Source organism: Coffea eugenioides, chromosome 9, assembly GCF_003713205.1.
Source record: "Coffea eugenioides isolate CCC68of chromosome 9, Ceug_1.0, whole genome shotgun sequence".
Lineage (NCBI taxonomy): Eukaryota > Viridiplantae > Streptophyta > Magnoliopsida > Gentianales > Rubiaceae > Coffea > Coffea eugenioides.
This window is the reverse complement of record NC_040043.1, coordinates 11,401,252-11,419,257: the sequence shown is the minus strand read 5'-3', so window position 1 is coordinate 11,419,257 and position 18,006 is coordinate 11,401,252. Positions and strand designations below refer to the sequence as shown.

The window sequence follows — 18,006 nt, the reverse complement described above, 5'->3', positions numbered from 1 at the left end:
TTTTCAGTTTCCATCACTCTCTCTCTCTCTGTCTCTCTCTGTTCTTCTTGTTCGTCTTCGGTAAACCTCCTTCTACTTCACTACTGCAACTTTCCATCTTCATCTTCTCAACAAGATCTCGCTCAAATCACCAAAACTATATCGTGCACTTCACACACTGCTTTTCTATGCTCGTATCTGCGTTCCCGTATAAGTACTTGTAACTGCATGTGAGTTGTCCTTTTTGTTTTTCCCTGGGTAATTTTGGTGTATTTTGTGGTGAATCTGCTAAATTTTAGTGGAAGAGGAGATTTGTAAAGGAAAAGGAGGAAAATGTGGAAGCTGAAGATCACGGAGGGAGGAAGTCTATGGCTGTGGACGACTAACGGCCACTTTCCCTATTAGTTTTGGGAGTTTGATCCTAACGCCGCCGTTTCGGAGGGAGAAATAGCCGCAATCGAGGAGGCTCGCGAGAATTTCCGCATTAATCGGTTCGAGAAAAAGCACAGTGGCAGAGGGGAGGATGGCGGGGGAGGAAGAGGGGGAGAGGGAGAAAGGGAAAAAAAAAGATTGACCGGCACCGGAAGAGGTGATCGGCGCTGGAGGTGGTGGTCAGCGACGAGGTGGTGGTGGGTTGGGATGGGGGAGGAAGAAGAAGAAAAAGGGAAGGGAATTTTTTGGAAGTTTTGTGTGTGTTGGGTATTTTAAAGTGTGTAAGTTAAAAACTTTGATAAGTTTTTTGGAGTTCCTGTAGCAAAAGTTGTTAAAAACTAGTAGCATACAAACTAGTAAAAAAATTGAGGTTCCAAACAGGGCCTAGGTTGGGATCCGCATAAATAGAGATAGATGTGTAATATAAAAACGAATCTTATATTGAGCTGTCAATAAAATATGGAAAGAAGTCAACTACTGTAATTTCTATTTATAACTACCACTTTGTTAAAATAGCATACCTTGCTCTAAAGAAACAAATTAAGGAGGCAATCTATCTCGATAAACGGCTAACTAGAAAGTAGGTGATTAAAATATTTCCTGCCTCTTTCCTAAGAAAACAAGAAAAAAGTTAGGAGTATATTTTTTTTCCCTAATAAACAAGAAAGGCTTCATTGATGCACTTGAATTCCACCTAATCTAGCATGAATATACACACACTAATAATACTATTCTCCCTTATATATATATATATATATATATATATACATTTTTCCTAATTAATCTTATCTTTTCAACAATCTAATACTAGAAATACATCTTAATGAATGTTCAATGTTTACCCGTTAGGTAGACTAAACAAAAAATTAGGATTTTGTTCATGAGATAAACACAAGCGATAACGATAGGAAGGGGGTTAATTAAATACATGATACAAGTAAAAAAAACCCCCAAAAAAAATCTTTGGAACTTGCAACTCTTCCTATATAATTTATGGATTAATTTTCTATGCACTGACAGTGTATACACTATCATGCTTAGATGAATGTCATATATGCTAAATTTAAATTTCAAATCTAAATTTCACTTATGTGATATTCATCTAACGATGATAGTGTATACACTGACAGTGTATATAAAATTTACTCATTATTTATTAAATTTATATTTCTGATTTCTTTTATTTTTCTTTATGAAAAATGCAATAAAATTGAAAATTTTGATCTTCTTTCTTTCCCCTTCGTGAGCAAGAGAGACAGTATAGTTAATTGTACAATGTTGAGGCCTTAGAGTGCCTATTTGCAATGGTAATAATGAGTTTTTATCCAAATTTGTTTCCTACCTGTTTTTTAACAATTTTTATTATAGTAACATTAAAAAAATTTAAAAAATTTTTAAACTACATATTTCAAAATACACAAAAAAATTTTTCCTTCCTCCTTTTTTCTTCTTACTCCCCACATCAATCCACCGCCACCTCCGACGTCGGTCACCTCTTCCAACGCCGCCCATCTCTTCCAATAGAGGGAAGTTTTTTTTTCTCTCTTCTCCCTCTCCCTGTCCCTCTCCTCCTTCCTCTCTCTCCTCCTCCCCTTCCCTCTTCCCTCTTCCCTTCTTCCCTTCTTCTCCCCTCTCCCCCTCTCCCCTACGCAATCTGGTTGCATGATCTATGCAGGGGGGAAGGTGGCAGGGGAGGAAGAGAAGTGGCGGAGAAGAGGGGCGGAGAGGGGGAAAGTGAGAGGGAGAGAGGAAAAAGCAAAAAAATAAAATAAAATTCTGCTACTGCTAGCGTCGGTCGCCGATGGAGGTTCCGGCCCTGGTGGCCGGCAATTGATGAGGTGAGGGAGAAGAAGTGGAGAGGAAAGAAAAATAAAAGGCAAAAAAAGAAAAAGAAAAGTAAAGAAAAAGTTTTACATCTTACAAATTTTTCCTACAACTTCTACAGTTAATTACAGTAAAATTTTAGACAAATATTTAAAAAACTCATTTGCCAAACGGGGCCATTATACGTTTGATCAATTAAAAAACAATGCACTTTGTAGATTAATAATATCATATTATCATGTAGCTGATTTTATATGATACTCTGGCCTTCATATAACCCTTTTTATCCCTTTTTTTTTTTTTTGGCTCGCTATGGTCAGAGTCCATTTACCTGCTGAATAATAATTTCTTCCAAAGAAAACATGATACTCGAACTATATAATGGGTTAGGTTGCATATGGTGGTCACGTGCCAAATGGATACTCGAGAAGCTGTTAACTATGAAACCAGTTTTGTATTTTTGAAAAACTTTCCTGTAGATTTTAAATAACTTTTTAAATCAATTTTTGGATAAGGTGTTTTTAGCATATTTTTAGAGCTTTTAACTCTTTCTTCTTTTTTTTTTGAAAAAATACCACACTCTCCCAAGTCTTCCCTACCATGCTGACTAATCATCCACCCTACTACCTTCCGATGCTTCCGATGAAGGGAATTTCGTCATTTTCGTCTCTAAACTTTTACATTAAAATCAATTTCATCCTTTATGATTTGTTTTAGCCAATTTAGTCCTTCAACTGTTTTGAAGTCTCCAATAAAGGACTTTTGTGGCGGCCACACCGCACTTTACATATTCTGTACAACCGATAATGGGTATATCTGTCATTTTAAATTAAATTCTTTAATTGAAACGGACTTCTTCTTCTCCGATGGAAATCTCATCCCATTCACCAGAAATTCGCACAAACTCTCTCTCACACACACTCAAATCATGAAACAAAATTCCCAAGAAAAAAACAAAAAATCAAGAGCTGAGTAATATCGTACCTCTACTTATTAGTGCGACTGACAATTGGGTTTGCAGGGGGAAGGGTACTGAAGAACCAGAGTGTTAGCGGCCAAGTTTTCAGAAACAAGACCAACTCATGAAGATCGGATTTCCACGCATTTTCTCTTTCCGCCCCCCGTTTTTGGTGGGTAGGGGGGGTGCACTTCTCGCTTCTGCTTGAGCGGCTAATCTGGGATTTAAGTTTTACAGTGTTTGTTTTCTCTTTAACTTCATATTAATGTTGCATTGAAATAATTGGGCGGTTTGGGAAATGATGAGACTGTTAAACCATGTTTGTTCAGAGGTTCTATTAGATTATCTGGGCTGTGCTGAACAATCTTTTGCACATCAGTCTGATTCTAAACACCTTTAATAGTTTGACTACTATTAAGGGAAAACAAATCAATTACTTCAACTTCCATTTGTTTTTTTTTTTTAAATAGGGGTTTTATCTTATTTTTTCTCTGTCTCCAATTTCAGCAGAAAATTTGCCATCTGGGCCTGCATGTTTTAGTAGTTACCCGTTTTGTTTCTTTTAGTTTCCCAGTTTTTTTGATAGTACATTTTGCCAGTTCACTACACCTGGAAATGATTGGGTTGGAGTAGATTCTGTAATTGGTAGTCATACAGGGGTGAGAAGTATTAAGCCTCATTTTGATGATAACTATCAATTTGACGTAAAGTAGGAAGTCTTCAATTTTCTCAGCGTGGACTGAAGAATATATATATATGTGTGTGTGAAGTGAGCGTTTGTGTGAATTTCTGGTGAATGGGATGAGATTCCCATCGGAGAAGAGGAACTATAGTCAAAGGTCCGTTTAAATTAAAGAATTTAATTTAAAATGACAGATATACCCATCATCGATTGTACAGAATATGTAAAATATGGTGTCGCTGCCCCAAAAGTCCTACATTGGAGACTTTAAAATAGTCGAAGGACTAAATTGGCTAAAAAAAATCATAAAGGATGAAATTGGTTTTAGTGTAAAAGTTTAGGGACGAAAATGGCAAAATTCCCTCCGATGAATTCACTTCATTTCAACTTATTTACTAAGTAAACTGGCATATTATCTAACCGAGCTTTGGTAAGCATTTTCTTCATTGAAACTAATTATTAATGCAGCAATTTATAGGCCAAAATTTTAGCAAAAAATAGAGTTTTTTTTTTCTTTGCGTGATCTTGACAGATTATGGTGGCTTGAACAAGTTTGATGGGTCTTTGCTGGCAGATTTGGTTGGTTGCATCTGCAAACAGGAAGGCCATTGCAAGACTAAAGCTTGAGATGAGGGACTCGGGACTACGAACTCGTGATATCTCCTACTGGTTTCACCCTTGAAGATACGTTGACCTGTGGGACTGTAGGTTAAATTATTGATTTTTTTCCGATATTTAAACAACTGCAAGAAAAAAGATATGCAGTAGATATTTTAAAGAGTGAAATTGCAAAATTGTCAAATAAAAATTTATATAATCTGATCCATAGTTCTGTCAAATAAAAATTTATATAATCTGATCCATAATTCCTCACATTTTATAAAATAAATTGTTTTGTCCCTTATATTTCACAAAATGAATTTTTTCTACCTTCATTGACCATCTGTACGAATAGTTTTTTATTTTAAACCCATGAATATATCTATTTGATTTCACTATATGAATCTATTCAATATTTGTGGCCTTTTCTCATTTGGTAATAATTCATTTATTAAATTATATAATAAAACCATCTAATTAATGGGTCCTAACTCGAATTCTATAGTCATGCTAACAAATTGTAACTTAAATCTGAAGTTTCTACTCGCCACCTTTAAGACCAACAGTTGAATTACTTGCCTTGTGATTGTCTTAAAATTTGAAAGTGCCAATTACTTATTTCTTTTTGTCATTCTTTTCCTTTGTTTATTTTTTCTGTCCAAATTTAATTCGATATAAATACTCAATAATTTTTAGAATTAAATATTTTCTTTGTTTTCAATTTTCTAGTAAAAGGAAATGAACATGAGTGAAAACTAATATTTTTTTAAACTCATGTATATATATCTATTTGATTTCATCTGAACAGTACATTGAGACGAAATTAAATAGAGATATACTATATGCTATTCACACTGTTTAGGTAAAATCAAATAGATATATACATGGGTTTAAAAAAAAAAAGCTATTCGTACACATAATCAATGAGGATGAAAAAATTCATTTTGTAAAATGTGATGAACTATGGATCGGATTATATAAAATTTGATTTGACAATTTTGCCCTTTAAAATGATCACGTGCAAGGCACGTGGTTGATTTCAACGAAAAACTAGTCAGAAACCTAAGTAGGGATCAAATTTGACCAATGTAAATTTGTAAGGGACATAAAATTACACTTTTAAAAGTGAGAGACAAAAAAAGTTATATTGCAAAATGTGAGGAATGTTTTGAACGATTTTCCCTTATTTTAATCAGTAAGAAGTAAACCCAATTGAGGGAAAATTTTCCAGAAAGGACGCACTAGAAAGCTGAATTAACAAAGAAAGCCTAATTCTGAGTTATTTTTTGCATGAAAAACAAAGACATAAATACTTACTTTGGCATATAGTATGGGTAGCTGTATATTATGAACTGAATCTTATGGCAAGATGTAAAGAAAATATTGAGAGAATCAAATTACTACAATTTCCATTACGTAGGGGGAAAGAAATTAAGGCGGCAATCAATCTCTGGAAACAAGTAGTTAACAACTGTGTGGTTAAAACAATTACTGTAATTCCCAAGAAAAAAGGAAGAAGCAAGGTGATTTCTTTTTTAATTTTCTCTCAATAAACAAGAGATGGCATTTTTTTTCCTGAGCTTAATATAGGCAATAAAGATCAGAAGGGGAATAAAAAAGATACAAGTACAAAGAGAAAAAAATGTTAAAAGAAAAAACTAGAAGAAAGAGATTGGAAAATTTTTCTATATTGCTTTCTTATAAAATTACTATGATACAATACTCATATATATATATATATGCTTACAACAGAATAGTAATTATACTACCATCTAACAACCACCTAATTGATAATAATTATCCTAATCAAATCTATAATTAATATACATTTAAATTTAAACAAGATATTTACAACTATCACCTACCACCTACCATCTGCAACTCATTTCAACAGTCTCTCTCAAGTTGATGCACAGATATTAAACATGCTCAACTTATCAAGTGAGTTGTAGAAACTCTAATCGACACAATTTTTGTAAGTATGTTAGCTAGCTAATCATTAGACTTCACAAATGGGAAGTGTATCAGTTTATCTTCGAGATTCTACTTTATTATCACAGAACAAGTTCATTTCCGACTTAAAGAAAGCCTAATTCCGTGTTATTTTTTGCATAAAAAACAAAGACATATATGCTTACTTTGGTATATAGAATGCTGTGTAATGTCAACATAAAAATGCACACATTACACAAAAGTGAGTACAAAAATAAATGGTCCAAAATTATGTCCTTTTGCTGAATAAGAGATTAAGCACGTCCATTCCACGAAATTTTTCTTCCAATTCATAAAATTGATCCCTTGTGACAATCATCGCATTGGTTCAGTTTATGATAAATTAATCTGCTTTTGTATCATTTTACACAATATACTCTTCTAGATGCTTTAATAGCTTATGAAAGCTTTTACACTTTTTCTAATGGTACTTCTGATGGATCAATTTAGCCTTAAAAAATGCACTAGGTTACTCACATTAGCCTGAAAACATACAAATAAATTAATACATCAATTTAGCCTTCCATTAACAATAATTCTTGGTACAGATTGAGGATGGTATATATCCCTCGACCTAACAGGTTCTTTATTTTATTTTATTTTTTGTATGCTGTAAAATCGGCTGAAGATGTCCAAACTTTTGCTTAGTTCAAGAGATTTTACCATATCGATGGACAAATTCTGCTGATACCCTTTTCACTTTATAGCTTGTCGAATGGAAAGGTCATTTACTAAAATAATTTTCAGAAAGGAAAACATGATTTGGCAGCTTTCGTATATTCTTGAATGCCTTTGTCCCACCGTTTCCTTTTCTTTTCAGGTTTAATCAATTGGATCAAAGATTTCGTGAAACCCTTTTTTCCTAATGTTGATAACCTAATACTATCAATTTTCAGACCTAGAAAGAATAAGTTCCACAACTTTTCTAATTATCAAACTCATTAATTACCAATGGTGAATTCTCTACTCAAATGCTTAAGTTGTTTCTTCTTCTTCTTTTTTTTTTTCATGAGCAGTTACTTTAGAATTTTGTTTTCCTAGCATTAAACCCTAAGTTGCACTTTAAAACGTCAAGCTTTTTGAACTTAACCCCTTTATTCATATTTTTTAACATAATTAACTTTCTTAGTGTTTGTTTTTATTTTTTCATGATATTTTTCCCTTTTTATCTTTCTTCCTTTCCTTTTCATTTTTTCCTCCCACTCTCCCTCATGCCAGATTAACTTTAGTTTTTATGTTTTCAAGCAAAGTCCTCGTCATGGGATTTGTTTGATTTGTATCAAAAATGTTATTGGCTATTGCATTCAATTATAACCTCGTATATACTTAAGAGAGAGAGACTAGTAATATTCAAAAGAAAGTTTATAACAATCTTATTGTGTTTCCATCCTAGAAAAAGAATATAACATTAGACTATGTGTACGACAAAATGAATCAAATAGCATGGCCAAAAAACGAAAAAAAAAAAAAAACAGAATTATCCTAAGGAAATTAAGTCCAAAGTGTGCCAAGGCCAAGAACCAGAATTCCTCATCACCAGTCATCAGTAGTCATCATAATTAGCCGGTGGAGGCACTCCACGAGCATATCCATATGCATGGTGGCGACTTGGCATAAATGGTCCCGGAGAAACATAATCTTAGTCACGTTGTGGTGGCAACATCTCTCGTACTGACGGCGGCAGCAGCAGTGGTACAAATGGCACCCTATACCTAGATGGTGGCAGTGGTGGCATTGCCAATGGCATACCTCTAATTGGACAATCATATTCATGATGGTAATAGTGATCATCCATAGGGTCTCCGTGATCGGTCCAGAAACCACTTCAACGCTTCTAACCCCGGAATTCTTGAGATGTGGTATATGAATTCTTCTACCCGTTTGAAGTCTCCTCTCAATATGGATGGTTGATGACCTCCGCCATGTTGGAAATTTTCAAAATTTGTATTAGTGATTTTATGATGTACATGCGTGTATTGTATTATGAATCAAATGATTCCAAGATATACATACGTTGTGATAAATATATAATCATTCATGAATTCGAAAGTATTATGAATATATTCATGTATGTGGAGATCCTTGAATGTTACAATAGATTCATGTTTTTTATTATAATATCATGTGATGCATGAATTAAAGTGCATGAATTTGTACACAATACATTGAATCTATTCATACAAGTATTTATTAATTTCATTTGTTTCTTAACAATCTCTCTTATATAAAGAGGTCAAGTAGAGAGTGATTTGCTGCAGAAAATCATTTTCCTACTATTTTGAATAATCTAAAATGCACTTTTAAGTTCAAGAGGGTTTGTCTTACTTTGTATAAGAATTTAAGACAAATAAATTTCATCTTATCCTAAAGATATTTATCCAAGATTTCTTGCACGTTATATCGAACAAATAAAACCTAAACGAAAGTGATATACAATCACGATTTAAAACCAATTCTTATTACTATATTTGCCGGTTCATTGTAATACCCCAACACGTCATGAACATCCTCTTCACGTGGCAGTGGTGAAGGCGTAGCCGGAGGTGGAGGTGGTAGTGATGATGCTGCTTTCACCTCTGGCTTCTTTTTTTTACGCATGCAAATGGCAATAGTATTTTGCCGAAACACTTCTTTGCACACTAAAGACAAGATCAAGTAACTCATAAAAATACACAAAAGGGGAAAAAAAATATTTAAAGCATTTTTTCCATAGATTGTACTACATACGAAATCGTAATGCATTTGAAAGAAAATTCAAGAACAAAGTAAATGAATTTGCCTTAGGGAAAACCACAGAGGAATCCATGTGATAAGAGTTTATTTTACGTATTTTTTGTGTGTTTTATTAGTTAATTTTGGTTTGATTATTTAGTTTAATAACTAAAATAACTAAGGTTTTGGTAAAAAAAACTACATTTTATGTTAAAATGGCTAAACATTGCATTTTATGGATTTTTATGGTAAAAACTTCATATTTTGTAGGTTTAATGATTCAATCATCAAATGAAGTGCATTGAGAAGATATTTGGATGATTGAAGATGGATTAAAGTGGTGAAAATAAAATATGAAGTGTAAAAAGGAAAAATGCAATTTGAATCAAGAAAAGTCAGGTTTTGACAACTCTGACACGTTTTGGTATTTTGACTATATCTGGAGTTACACAGATCGGATCAAGGTGATCTTGGTACCATTTTGAAGCTAAGAGATATATCTACATTTGGTATGAAGACATCAAAGTCCAGTTCAGCCGTTTTCATAGTCCAAAAGTTGAAATACCGAAATTCAACTCAGCTGTCCAAAGTGGAAAACAGAGCTCTGACCAGTGTTTAGTATTTCGATCATATCTCAGGCTACAAAGCTCAGATTTGGATGATTCTTGAAGCATTGAAAAGCTAACTCAAAGGGCTACAACTTTTGTGTTTTACAAAAAATCCAGTTCAGCCTTTATGATAGAGAAAATCGCAGCTGAAGTAAGGACAAAGTGAATACGCGAGTACACAAAACGTGACTTGTAACCGCGTTTTGTGTAGGCGCGTTTTCCGGCCGCAATTCTGCAATTTTGCTCAGTCAATTCTCTTGTGTTCTGACTACTTTCCAGCTACAATCTGCAAGAGAATTCGGTGCACATGCTTTAGAAGACAAAAGGGCAAGAAAGTTGGCATATTTTCAAGTCAAAAACAATGGCTATTGACTATCTTAACAATTTCAGATTTGGAAATCAAATGCAGCAAGTTTGGACCAATGGAAAAGGAGCTTTTGGAGCAGTTTATATAGGGAGCAACCAGGACATGCAGAGATACGAGAGAGCCTGAAGAGTGCAGAAATGTAGCTTTTCCATTTCCTTAGTGTAGGTTAGTTTAGCTAGTTAGTTCATCCATTCTTGTATATTGCTAGATTAGGATGAAGATGGAGATGAAGAAGGAGGAGTTGAAACTCATGTGACAAGGGTCATCTCTTCTCCAATTCTTTATCTTTTGTACTTGATTCCAAATTTAGTTAATATGCAATTTCTGGAATTTATGTTATTTATGTGTCTTTAAAGTTTATACCTTGGGTTTGGTTGAACTTCCTATGATTGTTAGTGTTTATTATTTGGCTATTTGATTGCTAGTATTTGAGCAAGTTATTTAGCACTTTGGCTCTTGAAATCATGATTAATCTGGTACCATTAATTCTGATTATCTAAGGTGTTATTTCTGCAATGAAAATTGAGATTTAACATTAGTTCAAGAAGTGCTAAACATAGGGAGTACACTCACGAAAGTAGATGTGCACCTATGTGGTTTTTAGTGATTCATTTCATGTAATTTCACTGAAGAAATGAACTTGTAGCTAATTTCATAACCATGAGAATAGGTATGGATTAGTTATAAGTATAATTGATTCACTACGAAAGTAGGATTCAAATGCATAAGGAAATTACACCATAATTAGCCTAGATGTAGTATTCAATGATCCAAATATAACACTTGCATGAGTAGTTAGGGATACCACAACCTAAGGAGCTTTTATTTGTTAATTTCTTGTATAAGTGCAGTAGGTTAAATTTCTTATCATTCATTGATAGTCTAAATAATAGAGAAACTTTAGTAATACCGGTAATTGTTCACTCTTCCCTGTGGGATCGACCCGATATATACCCTAAACTACTAGTTGATCTGTATACTTGCAGTGAACGGGTGTAATTCGGTTTTTTAACTTGCACGTATGTAAAATACCCGTCAAGTTTTTGGCGCCGTTGCCGGGGAAGATTTGGCAATATCGGTGTGAAGAGCAACTTTATTAGTTTAGACATAATATTAGTTATAATGTGAATGTTATTTTCTGTTATTTTTGTGTTTTATATGTGTATGTGTTTTATCACCTATTCTTCTTACTAATTTTGCTCTTAAGTTGTTTAAAAGCAATTTTAGGTGATGAGAAGGGTAGGTCAATTTGGAGGACAATGCTTGAGAAATGAAAGTTTGACAATGGATGGTTACCAAGTGCAAAGCTCCTTCAACAGAGGTAACCAAGAATTTACTGAATGTATGTCTTTTGAAGATGGTTTAAGGTGCTTAAAGGCAAAATTTGATGTAATTAAGTTACAAATTCAAATGGACACCATGATGCATGAAATTGAGCAGAGAAGGAATGTTAATGCTTTTAATTCTTATCATGTGATTTGTGACTTGTGTGGAGATTATCATGCTACTAACACATGTATGCAAGCACAAAATGTGGATTATTATGATGAATTAGAGCATTACAATCCCTGTTTTGATCGATATAGTGCTAATTGGAGCAATTCTCCTGCTTATGGTTGGAATAATCAATGTACTTATAGTGATAATTCATATTTTTATGATTACCAATCTGAATGTGTCCAATATGAATCAAAACCATCTTGGGAGTTAGCTATAGAAAAATTAGCTAATATGACTTCCGACCGTTTTGATAGGATTGAGGAAAGGATAGATGAATTGGCTTCTCACTTTGGTAGAATACAAGATCAATTACATGTATTGTGTGAAGTTATTTCCTCTAATAATTTGCAAAATGATCCTAGCATGAATGGTGGAAATATTGTATGTGAAAATGGATTGCATTTGGATGAATCTCAATTATATTTCAATGAGCAAATATCCATTTCACATGATAATACCTTTGAAACTAATTTTGAACCTCAAGAGGTGAGTTTTAATGACTCATTTTTCACCCCTCTTGAGGAGTGCATTGAAAGTATAGGTTCTAAGGGTATTGCTGCCCAAGATCCTCTCATGGCATCTTCGTTGGTAAGTTCTCAAGTGATGTATTTTCAAGGTAATATTTATGAAACACTTGGAATAGGTAAGCCACTTCCATTTCTCACATCATTAGATTATGTGGCTTTCGCGATAAAGCCACCTTTTAATGATCCACCGCGGCCTAAAATGGTGGATTATTCGTTAACTAAACCTCCTTGAAAAATGAGGTTCAATAGTCGAGCTAACGACTATAAATAAAAGCGCTTATTGGGAGGCAACCCAATGTTTTGGTTATTTATGTTACTTTGGTGTGATTTTATGTTTAAAGTATGTGTTTGAGTTATTTTGTTATTTTTCATTTGTAGGTATTGGAAATGAAAGCAAAAGTGACCAAATGAGGTGAAAAAGACGAAATTTGATCAAGGAACTCAACCCCTCGATTTGAGTAATTGTTGTTTTTGATTCGTTACAAGGGGTTAAAATGCATGTTTTGATCATTTTACATGTGCATGCATTGAGTATATTAGCAAACAAATGATCTATGATGCATTTTGGGAAATTGGGGTATCATTTGTAATTTTTCAAAGTTGGCTTTCTGCAAAAATTTCGCAGAAGAAAACGCATTTGGGTTGAAAACGCGCCTTAGAATCGCGTTTTCCATAATCGCGTTTTCGATTCTGCGCCTATACTGAAGAAAACGCGCATCAAAACGCGACAGGAAGTCGCGTTTTCCAGCCTGATCAAAAATTGAAAACGCGCCTTAAAATACGCGACTCAAAGTCGCGTTTTACAACACAGTCGCGTTTTTGTTCCTGCAAGATTTGTGCATAAAACGCGACTTCACAAAACGCGGCTTGTTGGCGCGTTTTGATGAGTCGCGTTTTCGGAGCAAAAAAAAAAAAAAAATGCAGATTCCTTGGTTCTCTTTTTCTTCTTTTCCTCATATATTTTCTTGTACCTTGAGTTGCTTATTGTGTATTTTCTATAGGTACATCACCACCACAAAGGCTAAGGAATTACGGATCGCCGTTATATGTTTATTAAGCCTTTGTTATCACTTTTGTTTCTCATTTTCCATTTTTGGGTTTATATCACTAATGGTTACCAAATGGAACTCATGAAGCGATGAAGACAAGCGAACAACATACCTTGAAGCTTCATATTCAATCGCAACAATAGGGGAGTATTACTTTCTTTATCTTGATTTTCCTTTTTACACATTGAGGACAATGTGTATGTTAAGTGTGGGGGGAGAATTGAGATTATATACATTGTATGTGATTGAATTATTAGTTGCAAATATTGGGCTTGTGTTAAAATTCAAAATTTTTCTAAAATCTTGTCCAAAATTGCAAACTTGCCCCAAAAAGTTTCATATTTTTTCGATTTTATCCAAGGGGTAACAAGTTCCATACCATTAGTAGTTCAAATTCCTTCTACATTTGAGATAAATATATGTGATTTGGAAACTTCTTTTCTCATTTAACTTGGAAATGACTATTATGTGATTATAATTTTTGCATTTGTAGGAAAGTATATCGTGTAAAGTGGAGAAAATTATACCTATATTTTTTTGCATATTTGATGAAATTTCTTTTCTTTATTGGATTTTATAAGTTAAGTGATAAATATGGTCAATAAGTGCAATACTTTTCTCATGATTATTCTTTTGAGGAATTTATTATTATCTATGCTGTAAAAAGAAAAAAAAAGTGGAAAGAAAAAAAAAAGAAAAAAAGATTTATTCTACTCCAATGATTCTCGTACTTAGTAACCGGGAGTCTTCATCTACAAATGTCGACTTTCGCGTAAAACGGTACTTGAATTAAGAGTATGCAAAGCAACTTGAGTATGTGAAGTGTTGAGTAACCGGTGATCTTCATCTAAAAATGTCGATTCTCGCGTCAAAAGACACTTTCACAACTTAAGTAATATTTAGCTACATTATATGAATAAATATCTGTTTAAGTAGAATAAAAAGATTATCATGAGTTTAGAAAGCATTTTATTGACCATATGAGTTACTTACTTGTAAGATTGGGTAAGGATGAAAAATTGATTTAAATTTGTTATAATGACGGTATAATTGGCTCTCCTTTACTTGATATTATGAGTACTTGAACTTAATTGAATAATTGCATAATGGTTATTTACTTTGTTTTGAGGAAATGAAGTTGAAATGCTACATATGTTTATTTTCAAATCATTGTTGGTTTGTATTTCTTATTGCTTGAGGACAAGCAATGGTTCAAGTGTGGGGGTATTTGATAAGAGTTTATTTTACGTATTTTTTGTGTGTTTTATTAGTTAATTTTGGTTTGATTATTTAGTTTAATAACTAAAATAACTAAGGTTTTGGTAAAAAAAACTACATTTTATGTTAAAATGGCTAAACATTGCATTTTATGGATTTTTATGGTAAAAACTTCATATTTTGTAGGTTTAATGATTCAATCATCAAATGAAGTGCATTGAGAAGATATTTGGATGATTGAAAATGGATTAAAGTGGTGAAAATAAAATATGAAGTGTAAAAAGGAAAAATGCAATTTGAATCAAGAAAAGTCAGGTTTTGACAACTCTGACACGTTTTGGTATTTTGACTATATCTGGAGCTACACAGATCGGATCAAGGTGATCTTGGTACCATTTTGAAGCTAAGAGATATATCTACATTTGGTATGAAGACATCAAAGTCCAGTTCAGCCGTTTTCATAGTCCAAAAGTTGAAATACCGAAATTCAACTCAGCTGTCCAAAGTGGAAAACAGAGCTCTGACCAGTGTTTAGTATTTCGATCATATCTCAGGCTACAAAGCTCAGATTTGGATGATTCTTGAAGCATTGGAAAGCTAACTCAAAGGGCTACAACTTTGCTGTTTTACACAAAAGCCAGTTCAGCCTTTATGATAGAGAAAATCGCAGCTGAAGTAAGGACAAAGTGAATACGCGAGTACACAAAACGTGACTTGTAACCGCGTTTTGTGTAGGCGCGTTTTCTGGCCGCAATTCTGCAATTTGCTCAGTCAATTCTCTTATGTTCAAACTACTTTCCAGCTACAATCTGCAAGAGAATTCGGTGCACATGCTTCAGAAGACAAAAGGGCAGACAAGGTGGCTTATTTTCAAGTCAAAAACATTTGTTATTGACTATCCTAACAAAGTTGAGATTTGGGAATCAAAAGGTGGAATTTGACTTGGAAAAATGGAGCTCTTGAGCAGTTTATATGCAGAGACATTTGGGAGGTCAGAGAATGATACGGGAGAAGCTTGAAGAGTGCAGAAATGTAGTTCTTCCATTTCCTTAGTGTAGGTTAGTTTAGCTAGTTAGTTCATCCATTCTTGTATATTGCTATATTAGGATGAAGATGGAGATGAAGAAGGAGGAGTTGAAACTCATGTGACAAGGGTTATCTCTTCTCCAATTCTTTATCTTTTGTACTTGATTCCAAATTTAGTTAATATGCAATTTCTGGAATTTATGTTATTTATGTGTCTCTAAAGTTTATGCCTTGGGTTTGGTTGAACTTTCTATAATTGTTAGTGTTTATTATTTGGCTATTTGATTGCTAGTATTTGAGCAAGTTATTTAGCACTTTGGCTCTTGAAATCATGATTAATCTGGTACCATTAATTGTGATTATCTAAGGTGTTATTTCTGCAATGAAAATTGAGATTTAACATTAGTTCAAGAAGTGCTAAACATAGGAAGTACACTCACGAAAGTAGAGGTGCATCTATGTGGTTTTTAGTGATTCATTTCATGTAATTTCACTGAAGAAATGAACTTGTAGCTAATTTCATAACCATGAGAATAGGTATGGATTAGTTATAAGTATAATTGATTCACTGCGAAAGTAGGATTCAAATGCATAAGGAAATTACACCATAACTAGCCTAGATGTAGTATTCAATGATCCAAATATAACACTTGCATGAGTAGTTAGGGATACCACAACCTAAGGAGCTTTTATTTGTTAATTTCTTGTATAAGTGCAGTAGGTTAAATTTCTTATCATTAATTGATAGTCTAAATAATAGAGAAGCTTTAGTAATACCGGTAATTGTTCACTCTTCCTTGTGGGATCGACCCGATATATACCCTAAACTACTAGTTGATCTGTATACTTGCAGTGAACGGGTGTAATTCGGTATTTTTTAGCTTGCACGTATGTAAAATACCCGTCACCATGTATGGCGAGAACCGTGAAAGAAAAACATTAAAGTGGAGACAGAGGCACGGTAAAATTTACGTTAGGATCCATACATGTATGGGTTGGTGCATAATATGAACTGAATCTTAGGTTAAGCTGTCAAGAAAATATTGAGAGAATCAAATTACTATAATTTCCACATATGACTACAATTTAATTTTTAAAAGAAAAAAGTAGCAGGAAAGAAATTAAGGCGGCAATCAATCTCGGGAAACAACTGATTAACAACTCTGTGCTTGTTACAATTACTGTAATTCCCAAGAAGAAAGGAACACGCAAAGATTCTGATTTGTCATTGCAAGAGTGGGAGATAGAATTTGTTACACTTAAAATTCTGATGTATTTTATTTTTCTGTATTAAAGATTCAATAAAATTAAACGAATTGGAAGATTGTATGACTAATTGTACGATAATCAAGATTAAGCCTAGTTAAAATGGTAACAATAAAGATTTGCATATAGTTAGTACTTCATTGTTTGATTGATCATTTAAGAACAAAAAAAAAAAAAGAAGTAAACACTGGACAAACTTTTTGCGCCCTGCTTTATTTTTTTGTTATGGTGTTTTGCCCCAGAACTAGCATTTTCTTAATTTAGATGAAATTATTAAGTTGTACTAGGATTAGGAGGAGATGAACAGATGAAAGAGGACAGTTGCAACAGTCCAATGACAAGCCTGAAAAATCATGGCACGCTAAACAAAGAAATTTGTAGATTAATGATAAGCTTATATGTACATACTAGTATTCTAACTCGTGCACGGATTTATATTTTAAACTATAATAATAATAATTTAAAATAATTATGTGCAAAAGTGGCTAAAAATTCAAAATGATTTTATTTTAGTATTTAACTTATATCAAAATATTGTGCTATATATGTCTTATTTTAAACATTTAACTATACTAAAAAGTACCAAAAGAGCTCAATAAAACACTTAAAATAATACCAAAAATACACCAAATACAAATTATCACCCCTCCTAGATTCCAACTGGTCAAGCTACTTTCCCCACCTTGCAAGGGCTTGACCCCTCTTCCCTTCTTCTCTCTTCAGTACCCTCACCTAAGTCTCCACCACCCTTGTCTCAGCCTCCTAGCCCAAGTTTTATCGCAACCCTTACCTCTCGCATAAGCCCTATCTTTATTTGACGCTACCCGTCGCCCACCCAATTGCCTCGTCCCACACTATTCTTGCAGGTCCTATCATATGATTTTTTTTTTCCATCAATCTATAGCTATAAATGATAACTCATTTATTTTGACCGACCCATCAATAATTGAGTTTGTGTATGTACCAAATTTAATTGGGTCTAAATGGGTGAAACAATGAAATCCATTAATTAAAGGGTATTAAGTTGATAGAGTTGGGTCACCCATTTTAACCCAATCAAATTAGATATAAGTTAAACTCTAAAATTAGTGGGTTTTAAGTAGGTAATTTTAAATCATTACCAATCCAATAATTATATTCTAATTTTTGTAAAGACATGTCTACCATTCATTTCATTTTTTAATTTTTATTATTTTGTTCTTTGTCAACTTCCTTCTTCCATTCCATAAAAGTCTAACAAAGTCTTTGACCGTTAATTGATTTCTA

General features: G+C 33.4%; 1 non-coding gene across 1 annotated transcript; it reads left to right on the top strand.

The window, feature by feature from the left end:
- The first annotated feature begins 3,483 nt into the window (after nt 1-3,483).
- LOC113748492 lies at nt 3,484-3,584 on the top strand. The gene has a single exon (XR_003464349.1). It is a non-coding gene; the product is annotated as a small nucleolar RNA Z122 (small nucleolar RNA).
- Nucleotides 3,585-18,006: the final 14,422 nt, after the last annotated feature.